Source organism: Anthonomus grandis, chromosome 18 (assembly GCF_022605725.1).
Source record: "Anthonomus grandis grandis chromosome 18, icAntGran1.3, whole genome shotgun sequence".
Taxonomy (NCBI): domain Eukaryota; kingdom Metazoa; phylum Arthropoda; class Insecta; order Coleoptera; family Curculionidae; genus Anthonomus; species Anthonomus grandis.
In genome coordinates this window covers 4,171,358-4,188,841 of record NC_065563.1, presented here as the reverse complement: position 1 = coordinate 4,188,841, position 17,484 = coordinate 4,171,358, and the positions used below count along the sequence as shown (strand labels likewise).

Here is a 17,484-nt window from a genome sequence, read left to right as displayed (position 1 = left end):
ATCAGATATCACTAGTATCAATTATACGTATTCTTGATCGCCAAAATTAATTTTTCTTAAACCTACCCCAAAAACCATTAATATATACGTTGAGAGTTTTTTTTTTAATTTATTGACTTTGTGCTGAGCACATTTAGTCACAAAAAGCCTCTATATAATTTTTTAATATATAAACTAAATCGGACATCACAAACGACCATGCCAAGTCCGGGACTCGAACCCAGGGCCACACGATTGCTGGGCAGGTATATACCCACCGCGCTACCAGGGCCGGCTACTTTGAGAGTAATAAACAAATTTTTCAAAATAAAAAAAGATGCCTGACAAGAAAATTAAAGAAAAACAGCAACTTGGCAACGTAGAATACCTCTACGTTTACAATGCACGTATCTGATATTGCCACTTTGTGTTGTAGATATTTGTTTCTAGATATTTTTTCATATTTGTGAAGCTAGCGCCCAATCGATATCCAACAGCCAAAATCTAGAACGCAGCGTATTTTGCTAGCAACCTATTTATAGTCTGCGCCCGCTGTTCTTTAATCGATATAATGTCCGTATCTCCTGAAATGCCCAAGGAATTTTAATATTTTTTTGTCCAGATATTGATAATTAATAACTAAATCGATTTATAGTGGTTATAAACCTCTACAAAGGAAAGTTTTTGTGTAAAAAATTATTCAATTATTAGATGTTAAAAAATATAAAGTGCTATGTAACTCCTAACGGCTATAAGGCAAAGTTTTATCCATATCCTTTGGTAGTTATAGCCGTTTATAACATTTAACTCAATAATTTTTAATCAAAAAACCTTCGTTTTTAGAAGTTTGCAACCAGCTCAAATCCGTTTAGATATTTATATATTACAAAAAAAAGTTTAATTCAAATGCTTTGGAAGTTAACCTTTTAATTAATTTCTATGAAAAAAAAAAACCTTACTTTGTCGCGGTTTATACCTACTATAAACCGATTTAGTTATCCATTGTTAATATCTAGACAAAAAATTATTAAAACTCTTTTGGAATTCCAGGAGATACGGGCATTATATTGATTAAATTATGTATGGGCGCCGACTATAAATATGTTGCTGGCAAACGACATATGCTGCGCTCTCGATTTTGATTGCTGGATATCGACCAGACACTACCTTCATTTTTGCACACATTTGTTTTGCGGCATTTCGGGTTCGAATAAGCAATAAATTTGCTAGATTTTAATAATATACTTACTTAATATTCTCACCAACCCAAAAATTGAACTTATTATGAACTTATCGAAAATATTTATGAAAGGATCGTCGGAGAAAAAGAGCCCACCAACAAGACAGGGGATCCTACCCCCAAATCCCCCGAAGCCAGGATGGACTTTTCATCTATCCAGGAGGAGGAGCTGCTAAGGTCCGCCAGCTAAGGTACCAGCCGCCAGCAACTCAGAAGCTGAAGTAAGCGAAAACTCCTCGACCAGGGCAGACCAAAAGGTTTTGACCAGGCGGGAGTTAACGCTACCGAAGTCGAAAAATCGCTGCGACTCAAGAAAAACAAAGAAGCAGGCAACGAACCGCAACCGCACAAAGAGGCGGAAAGAGGAAAGACAGAGGAAGAAGGCGGAGCGAGAAGCCAACCAGGAGGGATCAACAGTTCCTCCAGGACTAGCTTCTGCTTCTAGAAATTCTGTTGTAGAAGGCAGCTCTAAGGGCAACACCAAAATCTCGAACAGCGGGCAACACCCGAGGACTTGCCAGCTAGTAAAAGGGCGTGGACCAAGGGCAAGAGATGTAAGGCGAGAGGCAGATAAGCTGAAGCCAATCATCCTGCTTACGGCACCCGCCGCTGTCAGGAAAGGGGACACCCAGCACCGGCGCCTCTAGCAAAAAGAGGCAAATCAAAAAGGACACTCCACCCGACCGCCAGCATAAGAAGCCTAGGCAACAGCGCAGGTATATCCCTCAAAAAGATGTGCAGACAGGCGCGTCTCCCCTTCTAAGGAGAGATACCCAGTCAGGGCATCCACGAGGGACAAATGACCAACCCAGTTCCGGCTCCTATAGCAGGGCAGTCAACAGGGCAAATCAGGTCGTTTTTAGGTCAGACAGAGAAGGTGGTGGTCAGGTCACCCTGACTAAAGAGGAGACGGACCGGACCGCCTAAGGCTCCATCTCATCTCTAAGATGAGGAGGACCAGGACTGAGCTCCACTCCCGAAACTCCGGACTCACAGAGACTTTTTGGTCACGACGGAGGACGAACCCTCAAAAGACTGGCTTTTGAGCTCCTGTCAACCGCTGACCGAGGGGAGTCACACCTTCACCTTCACGGTGAAGTCATCCGACGCCCCATGGACAGGGGAGATAGTCTTCACTCTGAGGACACCGGAGCGGCCAGACTTAGAGTATGTCAGGGAAATCCTTGACATACAGAATAGGGCCTTAAGCGTCCCCAGTTGGCAACACCTGAGGACGGAGGGCGAGTCTGGAAGGTTTAACCTTCATTTCATGGTGAGTAGGGAGGTTGCTGCTCGACTCGAGGAGGCCAGGTGAACACTCTTCTTCGAAATGGTCACTGTCCGAGCTTTTCGAGTGACCGTTCGGCGAACGCCCACCAGCCCCAGCACCGCAGCCGTAACCTCCAAGCCACCAAAAGGGAAGTCTTAGGCAGGTAAGAGAGCTACCCCTACACCCATGGATGTAAGTCAAATCAATATCCAACATGTCGAGATGCAACTGCCGAATTGACGAGCATCATGACTGGTCAGGCTGGAGAAATTGTATTGATACAAGAACCTTATTTTTTTAGGGAACAAATAAGAGGACTAGGGGCCACCGGCTTCAATCTTATAGCCGGTGGTGAAGGAGACCAGAGGCCCAGAACGTGTCTCTTAGCATCCATGGAGCTTTAACTAACACCATTACCACAAGTAAGCTCCAAGGATGCTACGGCAGCTCTGCTAGAGTACACGGTAAGTGGCACAAAATATAATTTAGTAATATGCAGTTTATATCTTCCGTATGATAATGGACAACTTCCCCCGACGGAAGAACTAAAAAGGTTCATAAAATACAGTAGGGATAGTGCTTTTCCATTAATCGCGGGATGTGACGCAAACGTGCCCAACATTGTATGGGGAAGTACGGATTCCAACGCCAGGGGTACGGCATTATTAGAATATGTAGTATCGGAAAACCTTGAGGTAACAAACGTAAATGCGGAACCGACTTCTTTCAATAGAGTTAGACGAGAGGTTATCGACATAATGCTGGTAACATGGTCATTTGCGGAAAGGGTTGAAAACTGGAGGGTATCACAGGACGTATCAATGTCCGATCATTGATAAGGAGGAACAGCCCCTCAAGAGAAACCGGAGGGCTACCGACTGGACCAAATTTAAAGACGGTCTTGTTCAGTCCATGGGTACTCTAGGTGGAGCCATATCCTCCAAAGAGGAACTAGATACAGAGGTAGTACGGGTAAACAGTATACTCATCAGTTCTTACGAGGCTACATGCCCTCCCAGGAGAGTTGGCAACAAGATATTGCCCTGGTGGAATACATTTTGGACCGTCTCAAAAAAGACGTAAGAAGGTCGCACCACCGCGCTCTCAAGGGGGGAACTCAATAGAACTGGGATTTACACTTAACAGCTAGAAGGAAATTCAAAAACGAACTCTGACGATGCAAAAGAGACTGCTGGCGCAAGTTCTGTGGAGAGATGGAATCTCTCTCAGACACAGTCCCTCTTCTGAAGCTCTGGGCTCTGACAGGAAAACCGAGATAGGATGCTTGAAGAAAGGTGAACTATGGACCTCAAACAAAGAAGAGACCATTGAGCTTCTCCTTAAAACTCACTTTCCTGGAAAAGGAAACGCTGCACCTTGGGGCGAGGAACCAGATCCGTAGCCGGACTGGAACGTCGCCAAAAACATAGTAACAAACGAAGCCATAGCTTGGGCAGTGGGTGAGTTTAGTCCATATAAGGCTGCGGGACCTGATGGAATCATACCTATGATGTTGCAAGTAGGCCTCGAAACCACACTGCCTTAAATAAAAGAAAATTTTTGAGGCCAGCATTGCAATGGGGTATGTTCCACTAACATGGAGGGCGGTAAATGTGGTCTTTACCCCAAAACCGGACAAGAAAGTCTACCGTCAATCAAAGGCCTAAGGGCAGTAAGCCTGACTTCATTTCTACTAAAGACTATAGAAAGGCTTATAGACAGGTACATAACAGAGGAGATTCTAATAAAATCGCCACTACATAGGAATCAGCATGCCTACATGAAAGGGAAGTCGATGAAAGCGGCACTTCACTCTGTAGTGTGCAAAGCTGAAAAAGCCATAGATAACAAGGAAATAGCACTTGCCCTTTTCTTTGACGTGGAAGGAGCATTTGACAAAGCAAAAAGAGACACTTCTGCCAAGCCCTCCTGACCAGGGGCACCCCGGCTCATCTTGTCAGGTGGGTGAAAACGGCGCTGGAAGACCGGAAGATCAATGCGGCGGTTGCCCGCAAGGCAGTACTAACTTTGAGGCAGCAGGTCAAATACTTGGGAATCATTTTAGACAGCAGGGTCACGTTTAAAACTCACGTAGAGCAGGCAGTAAATTAGGCAACGACCCTAATATGGCAATTAGAGCGAACAATAGGTACAAGATGGGGTCTGAAACACCACGTTCTCCAGTGGCTTTATACCGCAGTCATTCGACTGATCCGTGGTATGGTGGCCAGCCGTATAGAAGGTCACCAACGCCCAAAAGCTGACGAGACTGCAAAGACTGAACAACACCTGCGGCACCACTAAATATTCTTGGGCTACCGGACCTCCCAGTCTGGATTGAAAGGGAGGCCACGGCGGCGTATAAGAGGATGAGAGATAGCGGAGGGTGGCGCAATGTTCACTTAGGACAAGGCCATATGACAATTGCTCTCAGGATGTGTAAGAATATACCAATTGTGACATCCAGATGCACTAAAGAAAGTGGCAAACTAAGGTTAAAGAAGGGGTTTCAAGTTGAAATCCTGACAAGGGAAGAATGGTCGGCGAACCAAATTAAAGAGGCAAGTGGTTTCCAGGCCTGATACACAGATGGATCACGGATGAAAAGCACCAATTCAGCCGGAGCCGGAGTGTACAGGATCGAAACGAACATAGGGGAATCCTTCCCGCTAGAGGAAAAAAAACACCACAGTTTTCCAAGCAGAGATGTTTGCTATACTCGAAGTAGCAAACAAACGAGAGGCATTGGAAGGTAACGGGGAGATTTGCATCTACTGCGATAGTCAAGCTGCCCTCAAGGCGATTCAGAAACCCAGGGCCAGCTCAGCGGTAGTCCAGGAATGCAGAGACGCATTGGAAAGACTTGCAGCACACAAGGAAGTGAGACTGAGGTGGGTCCCAGGACACCAAGGTGTTAAGGGCAATGAGTGGGCCGACGAACTGGCAAGACAAGGTTCCGTTAACCCCTTCGTAGGCCCCGAACCTTGTCTCGGTCTTAGCAAAAAACAAATCTCTTAGGCACTTAATAATTGGGTCTGGAAAAAAAAAGAAAGAATTGGAGAAGGACAGAAGGATGTAGACAGGCCAAGGAAATGATACCAGACCATGACGGCTCTAAAGCAAGGCGACTGCTAACAAAGACCCGACAAAGTATCAAAGACTTGGTGGGAATCCTGACCGGGCACAACAGTCTAAACAGGCATCTACACCTTCTTGGTATAAGAGAAAGCCCACTCTGTCCGAGTTACGGTACGGGGAGGAAACTTCATACCACATATTCGGTATCTGTGATAGGTGGAGTCAACAGCATCTTTAGTTTTTTCAAAAAATAGCACAAAATAGTCGCGAAAACCGCAACTCTCTATCTCTAAAAATAACGGAGATATCCCGCGAAAGTACCCAAAATGGTACACCCTGTACTGTTCGGTATAGGTAAAGTTACATCATTGGCCCGTCCACTGCTATATTCATGTCTTTCTGTTACATTGCTGTGGTTTCTATATTTTTTATGAATAAGACAAACGAATTCTAAAACGAATACAGAAGGCAGAGTTAAGATTTTGTGTGAAATGAAGTTTTTTGCATGAATCCCTCGCACCAATTTTGCAGATGTATCTGATAGCTCTTTTTTGCAACACAAAGACACTTTTGAAAAGTTGGTCACAACATGCACCCCAGAAACAAAATCCATACCTTAGATTTGATTCAATTAACGCAAAATAAATATTTTTGGCAACACTAAACTCAACCTCCTGGGACACTACCTTAAGAGCATAACAATTTGATGCTAGTTTATTGCTTAGTAGCCTAATATGGCTTTCAAATTTTAATTTATGGTCTATGCCTATTCCCAAAAATTTATTTTCACTCAAATTTTTTAACGCATTTGTACCCAAGGATACTTTACTTAAACTGCATTTAAAATTTATAATACTGGTTTTGGCAATATTTAGAGTTAATTTATTACAGTCACACCATTTTTTTATCACAGCAATGTTCCTATTTATTCTTTTATTTAGATTTGCAGCATTAATATCATGCCACAGCACTGTTGCATTATCTGCAAATTGAGTAAATCTACCTGTGATCTTTAGACTTGCCATGTCGTTTTTGTACAGTAGAAACAAAATCGGACCCAACACTGATACCTGGGGGACACCATGTGTGACAAATTGCTCCCTTGACAATTCCCCCTTTTACAGTTATAGTCTGTCGCCCATCTCTTAAATATGAACCAAACGATTGAAGCGACAGCCCTCTAAATCCGTACCGCTCAAGCCTCCACAGCAGCACTCCATGATCAACACAATCAATGCGTTGGTAAGACCACAGAATACCGCTGCAGCAAGCTGCCCATTGTTGAGTCCCAGATATGAATCCTATAAAAGCAAAATCCGACAAATCCACCTTTAGAAAATTTTGGGAAATGAGAAAAAATGATAAGGGGAAGTTAAAAGCTCAATATCTTTTTATGTTTCCTTATATACATAGAGCAAGTCATCAAGCATCTAATTTTGAACAATTCAACCTGGAGAAACCTCTTAGTGTAAAGTTATTTGAAATTAATTTTTTTTTGTCGGATTTTGAAACTGACCATCGTGGATTTGTCGTATTTTGTAAAAAAAAAACTTTTGATTTTGAAATACATATTTTATTACGGCAAACTTTAACAAACATAGATACTTATACCGACATTATTTAAAAAATAGTTTAAACCAACAAATCACTTAAATAAGGAATGTTTTCACACAAATTCTCTTCATTTTCTGGAATTTCTATGTTTTCCAGATTTTCCAATTCGTATTTTTCAAGAATATTCTTATAGTATTCCAATTCATTCAGTTCTTTCCATTTATCTCCATAATGTTTGGTGAGGAGTGTTTGGACATCCTTTAGCTTTTTAGGATTTGGCTGTATACCCTTTTGAACTAATACGGGTTTTATGTCGGTTGGTGGCTTGCCCTTTTTTAAGACTGATTTGAAAACTGTAACGAAGTTACAAGATTTTGTCTTTATTTTATAGTAATAAGGGTAAGCCCAGGCAGTCTTTTATGAGACAACTTAGATAATTTTGCTCCGTTAACATTTTAACCTCCAATTTTATAATTTACGTAATAAAAAGATACATTTTAAGCTTTACCTGCGAGTCATGAGGGGTTTATAATTGTAAACATACATAAAGAAATCAACTTAAAGAGGTTTCTAGCTTGATAGTATCCTAAAAAGGTTCGATTTCTTATAGGTTAAACTTTGTTCTCTGTTGACTATGTTGTAGTCTCTGGCCTTCATTGTTTTTAGTCCTGGTTATTCTTAGGATAATAAAGAACCACAAATGCCTAAAACTGAGAGGGTTTTCATCACTATGCTTCCAGTTTTCCGGTTATTTTCATGAAATTTTCCTTTCATGCTGTTGCATTGTTTACATGTTCTATTTTGCAAGTTTCAGGGTTTACCTACCTTGGGAAGCCCTGTTAAATGAAGGGACATGCCCGGTGTGGCAAAATATAATATAAATCATGATTCAGTTCCCCGCGGTTTTCCTGAAAAGCCGGTTTTCTTGTATACATGTGACCAGCTTTTGTCCCGCTGTTTTCACCTAGAAATACCCGGTTTTGAGAGCTGAAACTAAGTTTGTTTACCATATAAGGTCATGGCCTATAAATCTGTACCGTTTTCATGAGGAAAAACTCTATTTTCATTAAGTTTTCCCAATTGCATTTTTATCCCACGATTGGTTCCGAGGATGTTCTAAAAGATGGATGGTATAAAAAGGTTCCAGGACCACCAAGGTGGCACATTCGTCGCAGTAAGGTCGTACCATACCTTTCGAGCGAAGTACCAGTATTTTCTCCGTATTTCAATACCGTTAAATTTTCAATATTTACATTAAAACATTGTTTTGACATTGACAGTGTGAATTGGCTTAGGTAAGAGCCACCTGTTGACTCGCGTATTAAGATCTTTATCGAATCCATTGCTATCGATATCGTTCCGTCCCGTTCCGTTTTATTTAATTTTGAAACTGTTGTTTGGGCCCATCTTTCTTCGTGTTTTGTAGGGCAGGTAGTAAGCGGGATGTATTGATAAAATAATCGTAAAATTATCCGCGTTACGGTATTTTAGTTGCCATTTTTTACAAGCTTGGAAGACGGTGGTATTTTAATTTTTCACTGTGAGTTTTTATCTGTGATTAATTATTAAAATATTCATATTGATTCCGTTCCGTTTTATGAACTTTTAAAACTGTGGCTTGGACACTATCTTTCTTCGTGTTTTGTAGGGCAGGCAGTAGCCGTGTTTATTAATTATTACTTGGCTTCTCAAAGTAGTGAGAGACAAGTAATAACCGAGTCCGTGATGTCATAATTACTATCCGTATAGCAACAGAGCAGAGGTAAATGTTGACCGATTGATTGAGATTGCTTCGCTTGATTGGTTTTGAGTTGACACATCATGACCCCGTCCCTTAAATCATACTATTTTGCATCATTAATAGAGTTCCGAATTTTCCGGTACATTTTCCCAAATAACTGCCTGTGCTTATTCATAGAAATTGGTAATGGGGATTATTAGATTTTAAGGACACATTTGTTCATTTAGTTTTAAGCAACCAAACCTAGTATTTGTAATAATAAAGATTAAGAGCAATAAGATCTCATTATAATCGGACAGTCTACTTTTAATCTGTACCTGGTTTCTCCACTGTCTGAAGGCTTATCCAAGAGGCTAGAGGGGACTCTAAGCTCCTTTAATTACTTAGAGTGGCGCCAGAGGCATTTTGTCGACTTTTCTCAACTACAAAGAAATAGTGAGGGGGGTTGACGGATACCCTGCGACGTCAAAGGTTAGAGGGTGGACATACGGCAAGTACGTAGAACCCCCGCTACAAAACACCCAGATCTGATTTATAGGACTGCTCTCTTCGAATCGTAACCTGTCCAGAACTAGTGCTATTCAATATGTACCTCTTGCATGCATTAAATGAGAAGTGCCATTGTCCAGTAGGTTTTACTGTTTCCCTTACAAGCTTTCTTCCAATTGTGCACTTTTAAGTCAGATCCAAATCGATAAACTTTAAGACTTCTTCTTTTTTTATATTTTTTTCAATTCGAGCGAACACACGATCTGCAGGGAGAAAAGAATGCTCAACAACTGGAAAGATAATTTCTAATTTTGAGTCTGACTGAGGAGCCTTCTGACTAAGCCACATGGTACACATTGTAATTAAAGTTGAGTTTTTATTCTGACCTGCACATCCGTCAGCAACAAGTTTTACTTTATTTTTATAAAAAAATATTTTATCACTTCGCAGGTTTGAGACAAAGAAGGACCAAGTCCCTCCGTATGTTACGCCACTGGCAATTTTTAAAAAAAATTAACTTCATCAGTAATTGACAATTCACTACAATAACCTGCATGCGAAATTTAATTAAAATTAAGCTGGTAGTTTAAAAGTTATGATAAATAAACGAAAGATAATGTTTAATATCTTTGTTATTAAACATTTCTGAGAAAAAATGTATAATGAAAGTCTATTTCACGTTATAATAGTGAACGGGTTTCACTATTTCTATACAAGCTATTACCCAGCGATGAAAAATTCATCGCTTAGGCAAAGGTTCGTAGCCTTCATATTTTCTAACATTTTGAGATTCTATTCGTATGAAAAGTATATAGAGGTCTCGTAAATGTTGAGCACATGGAGAGAGCTTAGATCGTGTTGGTTGGTTCAGGTGTTACAGTTCGTAGATCTTATCTTAACACACCATGGTTCACTAAACAATCCACCAGTATTCGGCGATTGAAACTCATCACTAAAAATTCGCTGATTCTAAAAGCACAACTGTCACAAGCCATCGGTGCCACAAGATAAAGGAAAAAGAGGGTCCCATTTATTAGAGTATATGCTCCGAATTCAATTTTTTTTTCTGCTTAAAGACAACTTAAAAAGTAGTAAAAAAGCTTTATGACAAATTTTTCTACGATTCATACGAGTGTCACAATCTAAAGAGAAAGATCAGGTCCCATAAGGAAGCAATGTATTAGGATAGGAAAAAGAGGTTTGTTTCTTGTTTTTTTTTTCAATTTTATTTTAAAAGGCAATTACAATAAAATAAAAAAAAATTAAAGGAAAAAAACAAATAAAAAAATTTATCAACTTATTGAATAGAAGCTATAAAAGTTGTGATATCAGTAATATAGTAAAAAAATACACCTTTTTTTAACACCGCATCAATGTTTTTTTTTCTAAATTGGTGAACTATTAATATAAATTTATTACCAATTTAGCAACCCCCACTAAAAGAACCTTAACTAAAATAAAACTATTATTACTGTTATTTTTTTTTCCAGATACAGTGAGGTCTCGATAATCCGGATCAATAAAAACAACGCTGATCCGGATTAGCAAAAAATCCGGATTACCGAAACACTATGTTAAAATTGAGGATATTGCCCTAACCTATTATAATTATTAAATTAAAAACATGGAAATGGTGTTTTATCAAATTTTCTTTATTTAAAACAAAACAAACACATTCTTTATAACGAATAGAAAATTATTGGGTAATATACATATAAATACATATGTATGTATGTACATAATGTACTTAAATGCAGCCATAACACATACAGTAGGTAAATTTTTTTATGACAATAACATTAGTTTGGGTTAGTAAAAAAATGTGTAATTTGGGTCTGCCTACAGGTTTTTAAATTTTTTATCACTGCTGTTTCTCTCAGCCTCCTTAAGGTGACAAGTTCTGGCAGTTCCACGTCATTTTCTTCCGCCCATTGCAGACACACATTGAAACTCTTAACTGCATCCTGATGCTTCACAGTATTTTTAAGTTCAGGAACAATTTCCACCTCTTCTTCTGAATTCTCACCACTTGCTAAGTCTGGAACTAGCTCCTCATCTGCATCAATCCACTGATTTACATCCAAATGTGTAAATGAAGTTTCTTTTCCTCCTAGTTGATTAAGCATGCCAGATATATTATCTTGAATGTTATCGGTTAAGTTTTGTTGGCCAATTTTTTCCTTCAATACACTTAGTGGCATCAAATCGTCGGAATCATACTCTGTATCAGATGAAACAGCTTGGGTGGTTTTTGATAAAATATTGCGCCAGCATTTTTCTATGGTCTTTGAAGGAATTTTGCTCCACGCATCATTTAAAATAAACATAGCATCTTTAAGAGTCACTGACTTTAAGCTTTTGGTAATGTCTTGTTCGTCTGAAGAAATAATGGTAGCCAAAATACTATTGCGGTAATGCATCTTTGTTAAACGGATAACATTTTGATCCATTGGTTGGATTAATGCTGCGCAGTTGGGAGGCAAAAACATTGTCACTATATTTCCATCTTCACTAACTAATTCTTTTGTTGCATGAGAAGGCGCATTATCAACAATCAACAAAGCCCTTTCTTCCAGGTTTCGACTTCTTAGAAAAGTTTTCACTTGCTTTACAAACGATTCGTGAAACCATTGTTTAAATAAAGCAGATGTCATCCAAGAGTTCTTAGTTGACTTGTATTCAAGTGGAATCTGAACATTCTTAAATGATCTAGGGTTCTTAGCCTTTCCAATAACTAACAAGTTTAGTTTGTGGCTACCATCTCCATTGGTATATACCAAAAAAGTTATTCTTTCTTTACTAATTTTTCGGCCTGGGGCAGATTTTTCTTTAATATGTGCCAACGTTCGGTCAGGCAACATTTTCCAAAATAGTGCTGATTCATCAGCATTGTAAATTTGCCGGGGCGATAAATTAAGTTCTTTAATCTTATTTTGGAGCTCTACTAAAAATGGCTCAACGGCTTCTGGGTTATTGCTTAGTTTTTCGCCACTCACTTTTAGACAACGCAAGCCATGTCGCTTTTTAAAATTTGTTAGCCACCCTCTACTTGCAAGAAATTTGTTATCACCATAATGTTTTTGATAAAGCTGTTTAGCCTTTTCGGATAGTATATCTGAGGTTATAACAGCATGCCTCTGCCTTTGAATTAAAAACTAATTCCGTAAATACACCTCGATTTCGGGATATTCCGCTTTGCGTAAGCTTTTCTTGGTGCCTGGTCCAGTAACACAATGTCCAATAAACCTAGAAACAATAAAAACAACTTGAAAAACCCCCCACATATAAACATGCATGCAATTTATCTTTTATCATGAAAACTCGTCCATGCAAGTCAAAACTTTTAAAATAAAATGTCATGCGTCCACATTTTTATCTGTCACACAACTTTATCTCTCAGAAAAAAAAACAATAAAAACTTACTCTTCTATCTTATCAGAATGCTTCTTGATGTCTGATATTGTCGATGTTCCAACGTTATATTCCATAGCTAAATTTTTAGCCATATATCCTTTCTTTAACTTTTGAACTATATCATATTTCTGCTGAATAGTTAAAGCCACGTGTTTCCGTTTTGGAGCCATCCCTACACTGTCCTACACACGTAATGGTCAAGCGACTAATAACAAGTAATAAGCTGGAATAAAGCGTTCTTTGCTACAATCATACGAGCAAAATCATCCAATCACAGCCGCTGAAAAAGCATCGTTCGCGATCCGGATAACCAAATCATATAAAATCCGGATTACAAAGTACATAATTGGAAAAATTCTTGATTCGGATAACCGAGGAATCCGGATTATCGCAATTCGGTTTATCAAAACCTCACTGTATTTATATCTTGTCCTAACCTCTATGCTGCTATTACTATTATTATAAATAATATTTTCCTTATTTACGCCCTTAACCTTAAAACTCCCCGTATAATTCTATTTTTATACTATTATTATCCGCATAAATATCCCGTAATATCAATACCCTCTGTATATGTCAACTATATATTAATATTTATATTCATTTTATTTATCCTAGTAATTTATCAAAAATCCCTTCAAAATTGTCCCCATAATACTAATAATTCATTAATAAAATAACTCATGACGTTACGAGACGAACACGACACGTTTATAATTGAATCGATTATTTCAGAAACCCGTCAAGCGCCAAAGTATGCAAAAATGAGTTACGAACGGAAAAAATTCCTTTGGATATAGTTGCATCGTTTAGCGCATAAACCCGGCAAACGCCGTTGCCGTATAAGGGGTATACGGACCATATTTATACCGTTTAGTGCAGAAATCCGTCAAGTTATGTCGCTTAACGGCTTTCTGCGCCAAACCGAACATGGCCGCCATTATTAGCTGCCAGGCGTTTGTTTTTGTGCTGTTCTTATTAGTCTTTGTTTGTTGGTGTTCCTGAACGTTACGTAAAGTGAATAATAATCATTTAAAAGTAATTATATGTAGTTCTGCATGATAATAATAGTGTTAGTGCTCGGTCAGTCATGTTAAGCAATTCAGAAGAGGATGAACCTGGGCCTAAAAGAAGATGTGGAATAACCCATGAGGATTTGTACAAGCGTAATAAAATGCGCAATGCTAGATTAAAAGGTGAGACTTATACAAACTATAAGAATAATGTAGTTCCTCAGAAAGTTAAGCCAAATGGAATAACTTGTAAGTGTGCTAACAAATGTCATTTAGAAATAAATCAAAATATAATAGATGATACATGGCATAAATTTTATTTACTACAAACCAAGGATCTTCAAGATACCTATTTACAAACTTTGATAGAAGTCAAAGACGTCAAGCGAAGACAAAAAAAGACCGAAGAACCTCTAGAATCTAAAAGAAAAGTTGCATATAGATACAATGTAAAAGTACATGGTGTAATTAAGTTGTATGTAAAAATTGTTTTTTGCAAATACACGGAATTTCACGTGACAGGGTAGATAGAATCTGTCAGCTACTTGGAAAAAACCTTGGAACGCCAACTGATAAAAGAGGTAAAAATAAAAATGGAAATGCTAAGCCTGGAGCGGTTTGTTTTCGCATCCATGAACATATTTCCAAATTTGATGTAAAAGAGACGCACTATGGCGGAAAGCCAAAAAAATATCTAGATGCACGTTTGAATATTAAACTAATGTATCAAATGTTTATATCCGAAAATGCGGACTTGGGAAATGAAGTTAAATATAACTATTATTATATGTATTTCAAGGAAAACTTTGGTTATTCATTCGGGCGGCCTCAAGTTGACGTTTGTAGTTTCTGCGAGAGTCAAAATGTTAAGATAAAAGATAAAGCTCTAAATGACACTGCAAAACGGGTTGCAGTAGCAGAGTTAGTCATTCATAAGAGAAGAGCAAAAAAGTTCTATGCAAGGATGAAAGTTGCATCAGAGAATAAAGATGATGATACTACTTGTTTCCTGTGCTTTGATTTTATGCAAAATCTGCCTCTGCCAAACATTCCCGTGCAAGAAATATTTTATATGCGTCAACTTTGGGTAAATGTCTTTAGTATACATGATCTGAAAACTAATAAGTCAAAGCTATACGTATATCATGAGGGGGAAGCAAACAAATCCCCTGATGAAGTTTGTAGTATGATTTTAAACTACATCAACACTGAAGTACCTGCAACTGTAAAACACCTTGTTCTATTCAGCGATGGTCCCTCAGGCCAAAATAAAAACCATACAGTTACTCGTTTTTTGACGAATCTTTGTGACAGGAAAAGGTTTTCTACAATAAAGCACAACTTTCCAGTCAGAGGACATTCCTATTCAGCATGTGATCGCGACTTTGGAAGTATAAAGCGTATGTTGAGAAAAGTGGATCGCGTCTACACGTCAGAGCAATACGTTGAGCTAATTTTAAAGGCTTGGACCAAGAACCGCTTTAAGGTTCGCTTATTAAAAACGTCAGAAGTTTTAACTTTCAAGAAATGGTGGCCAACACATTACAAAAAAAAGCACATATTCTGTTGACAGTCATGGCAGAGGAATCCCACAAGCATAAAAAGAGAGTTTTAAAATATCTACCTACAAGCAGTTCTTCTATAGTAAAGAAACCAAAGGAAAAGTAGTAGTTAGTGAATACATGGACGGATTAGTAAAGTCCACATTCTCTCTGCTGAAGACTGCGAATCCTCCAAACTTACCAGTGGAAGTAGGTTATCCAGGGGGAAAGATAAAAAAATTGGCTCCATGAGTCTTGATGACTTGATAAATTTGAACATTTTTTCAGGTACCCATAAACATCAAGAAAATGAGAGATTTAAAAAAAACTGCAACCTTACCTTGCCGGCTACGAGGCATTTTATGACCGGATTTTTGAATGGCCTACTACAGATAGAGATGCACCACAATCCATTGAAGAGATTTAAATTTAAACTTTAAGATGTATTTTACTCGCGGTTTTAAGAATATTTTTTCCTAGTTATCTATAAAATGTAATAGAAAAAAAAGTGCTGCAATATAAATAACTGACAACATTATTTCCTAATTACTCCAAAAAAACTTCTTAAAAAAAAAAACTTAAAAAATGTAAATAAGATAAGACGTCAGATGCGCGACGAATTTTCCCGCCGCAATGAAAACCATTCGATAAAAGATATGCACATATTCGGAAAATTTAAAGTTTCCTGATATCGTCACTACCAATTCCTGATCATTTCCACCCATTTTAAGCCGCTAATTTTCGAATTGAGAAAGTCGGATACGCCCGAACATAGAATTTGCCGCCGTGACACCGAAAACCCCGCGGTTGCGTCATCTGGCCATGTACAGCGCGTTGCGGAAAAACATTTAAAGAAAAACGGTTTTTAGTGGATTATAGCCAGATAGTGTCCGGTGATTTCAGAAAAAAAATGGTTTTCGTAGGTGTCATAGGTATGCCGGTATTAAGCGTCAAAGTTAAAAAAAGGTGTAGAGCAAAAACTACTCTACGTAGGAGGTTGTAGACTATGTCGAAAAATAGGATTTAAAAAGTTCTTAAAACGCTGAAAGTTTAAAATCTCTAGGTGCCGCCAATAAAGAGTTATTAAGAAAAGTGGAAAAAAACGGTCAAAAAAAGGCTCAAAAAGGGGTTTATATTTGTTAACACAGCTCACCCTGTATAATACGTAGCGCCATGAATAATACCTCTATTTAATCCTAAAGGATTAAGCTTTTAAATGGTGTAAACAAAAAAAAAATTTTAGAAGTAGAAAAAAATTTATTTCTCAAAAAATTCATTATTTTTTTTTTTTGAAAAAAAAATTTTTAAGTTTGAGCTCGTTTATCTCGGAAGAAGTTTCTTTTTGAAAAAAATAATTTAACAAAAAAGAAAGCTACATTTACGTAAAAAAAGGGCTGTTTTGTCCGCATTTTCTGGAACGTTACCGTTTAGGCCCCACAACCGTTTAAGTCCGCGAGGTACCCCGCAAAAAGTTCAAAATTCATTCACAGAAAAATCCGACTTCTAAAGGGTTTATCTTAAAAAGCGCCCTTTCAGAGCTGCTTTATATAAAGGCCTTTAACGTCAATGAGTTTCAGAAAATTCGGCTAGGTCAGTTTTCCAGAACGGCTTAATCGAAATGTTTTCGTCAAAAAACCGTTTTTTGCCACGCCCACCCCTTCGGGGTGGATGTGGCGAAAAAATTTTTCTACCATTATATACGCTCATCCTTCTTACATAAAACGGTAAAAGCCCGAAAAAAAATTCGCGATAGAACCAAAGTTATTAGCGTTTATGTGACGCAGGGCCGAAAATCGCCCGATTTGTCACGAGCACATAATAAGAGCTTCGATTTTATAATAATTATTCTCCGCAAACGCAGGTATCATTTTCGGCTTGTGACAGTTCATTCAACATTCTGCCGCTTATTTATTATTAATAAGATAAACTAATAAAAGGTTACTACTGGATTTTGTGTTTTAATTTTTCAACCCATAGGTTCAATACTTGGCTACTGGATTGAGGATATATAAATGAGGAGATAATCAATAGGGAGGATATACATATAAATGGTATTCACGATAATTTTCTACACCGACACCTAGGAACCAATCGGATAACCAAACAGAAAATCAAATGCTTCGGTTTCACGATTTTTCCATTTTAATTTTTATTATGTTTTAATT

The 17,484-nt window shown here is 38.2% G+C and overlaps 1 long non-coding RNA gene across 1 annotated transcript in view; it reads left to right on the top strand.

The window, feature by feature from the left end:
* LOC126746939 (uncharacterized) overlaps nt 1–17,268 on the top strand; it is a 31,238-nt gene extending 13,970 nt beyond the window's left edge. The window contains exons 3-5 of the long non-coding RNA XR_007664041.1: nt 1,292–2,652; nt 2,791–2,953; nt 15,608–17,268. This is a non-coding gene — a long non-coding RNA (uncharacterized LOC126746939). The remainder of the gene's footprint in view (nt 1–1,291; nt 2,653–2,790; nt 2,954–15,607) is intronic.
* Nucleotides 17,269–17,484: the final 216 nt, after the last annotated feature.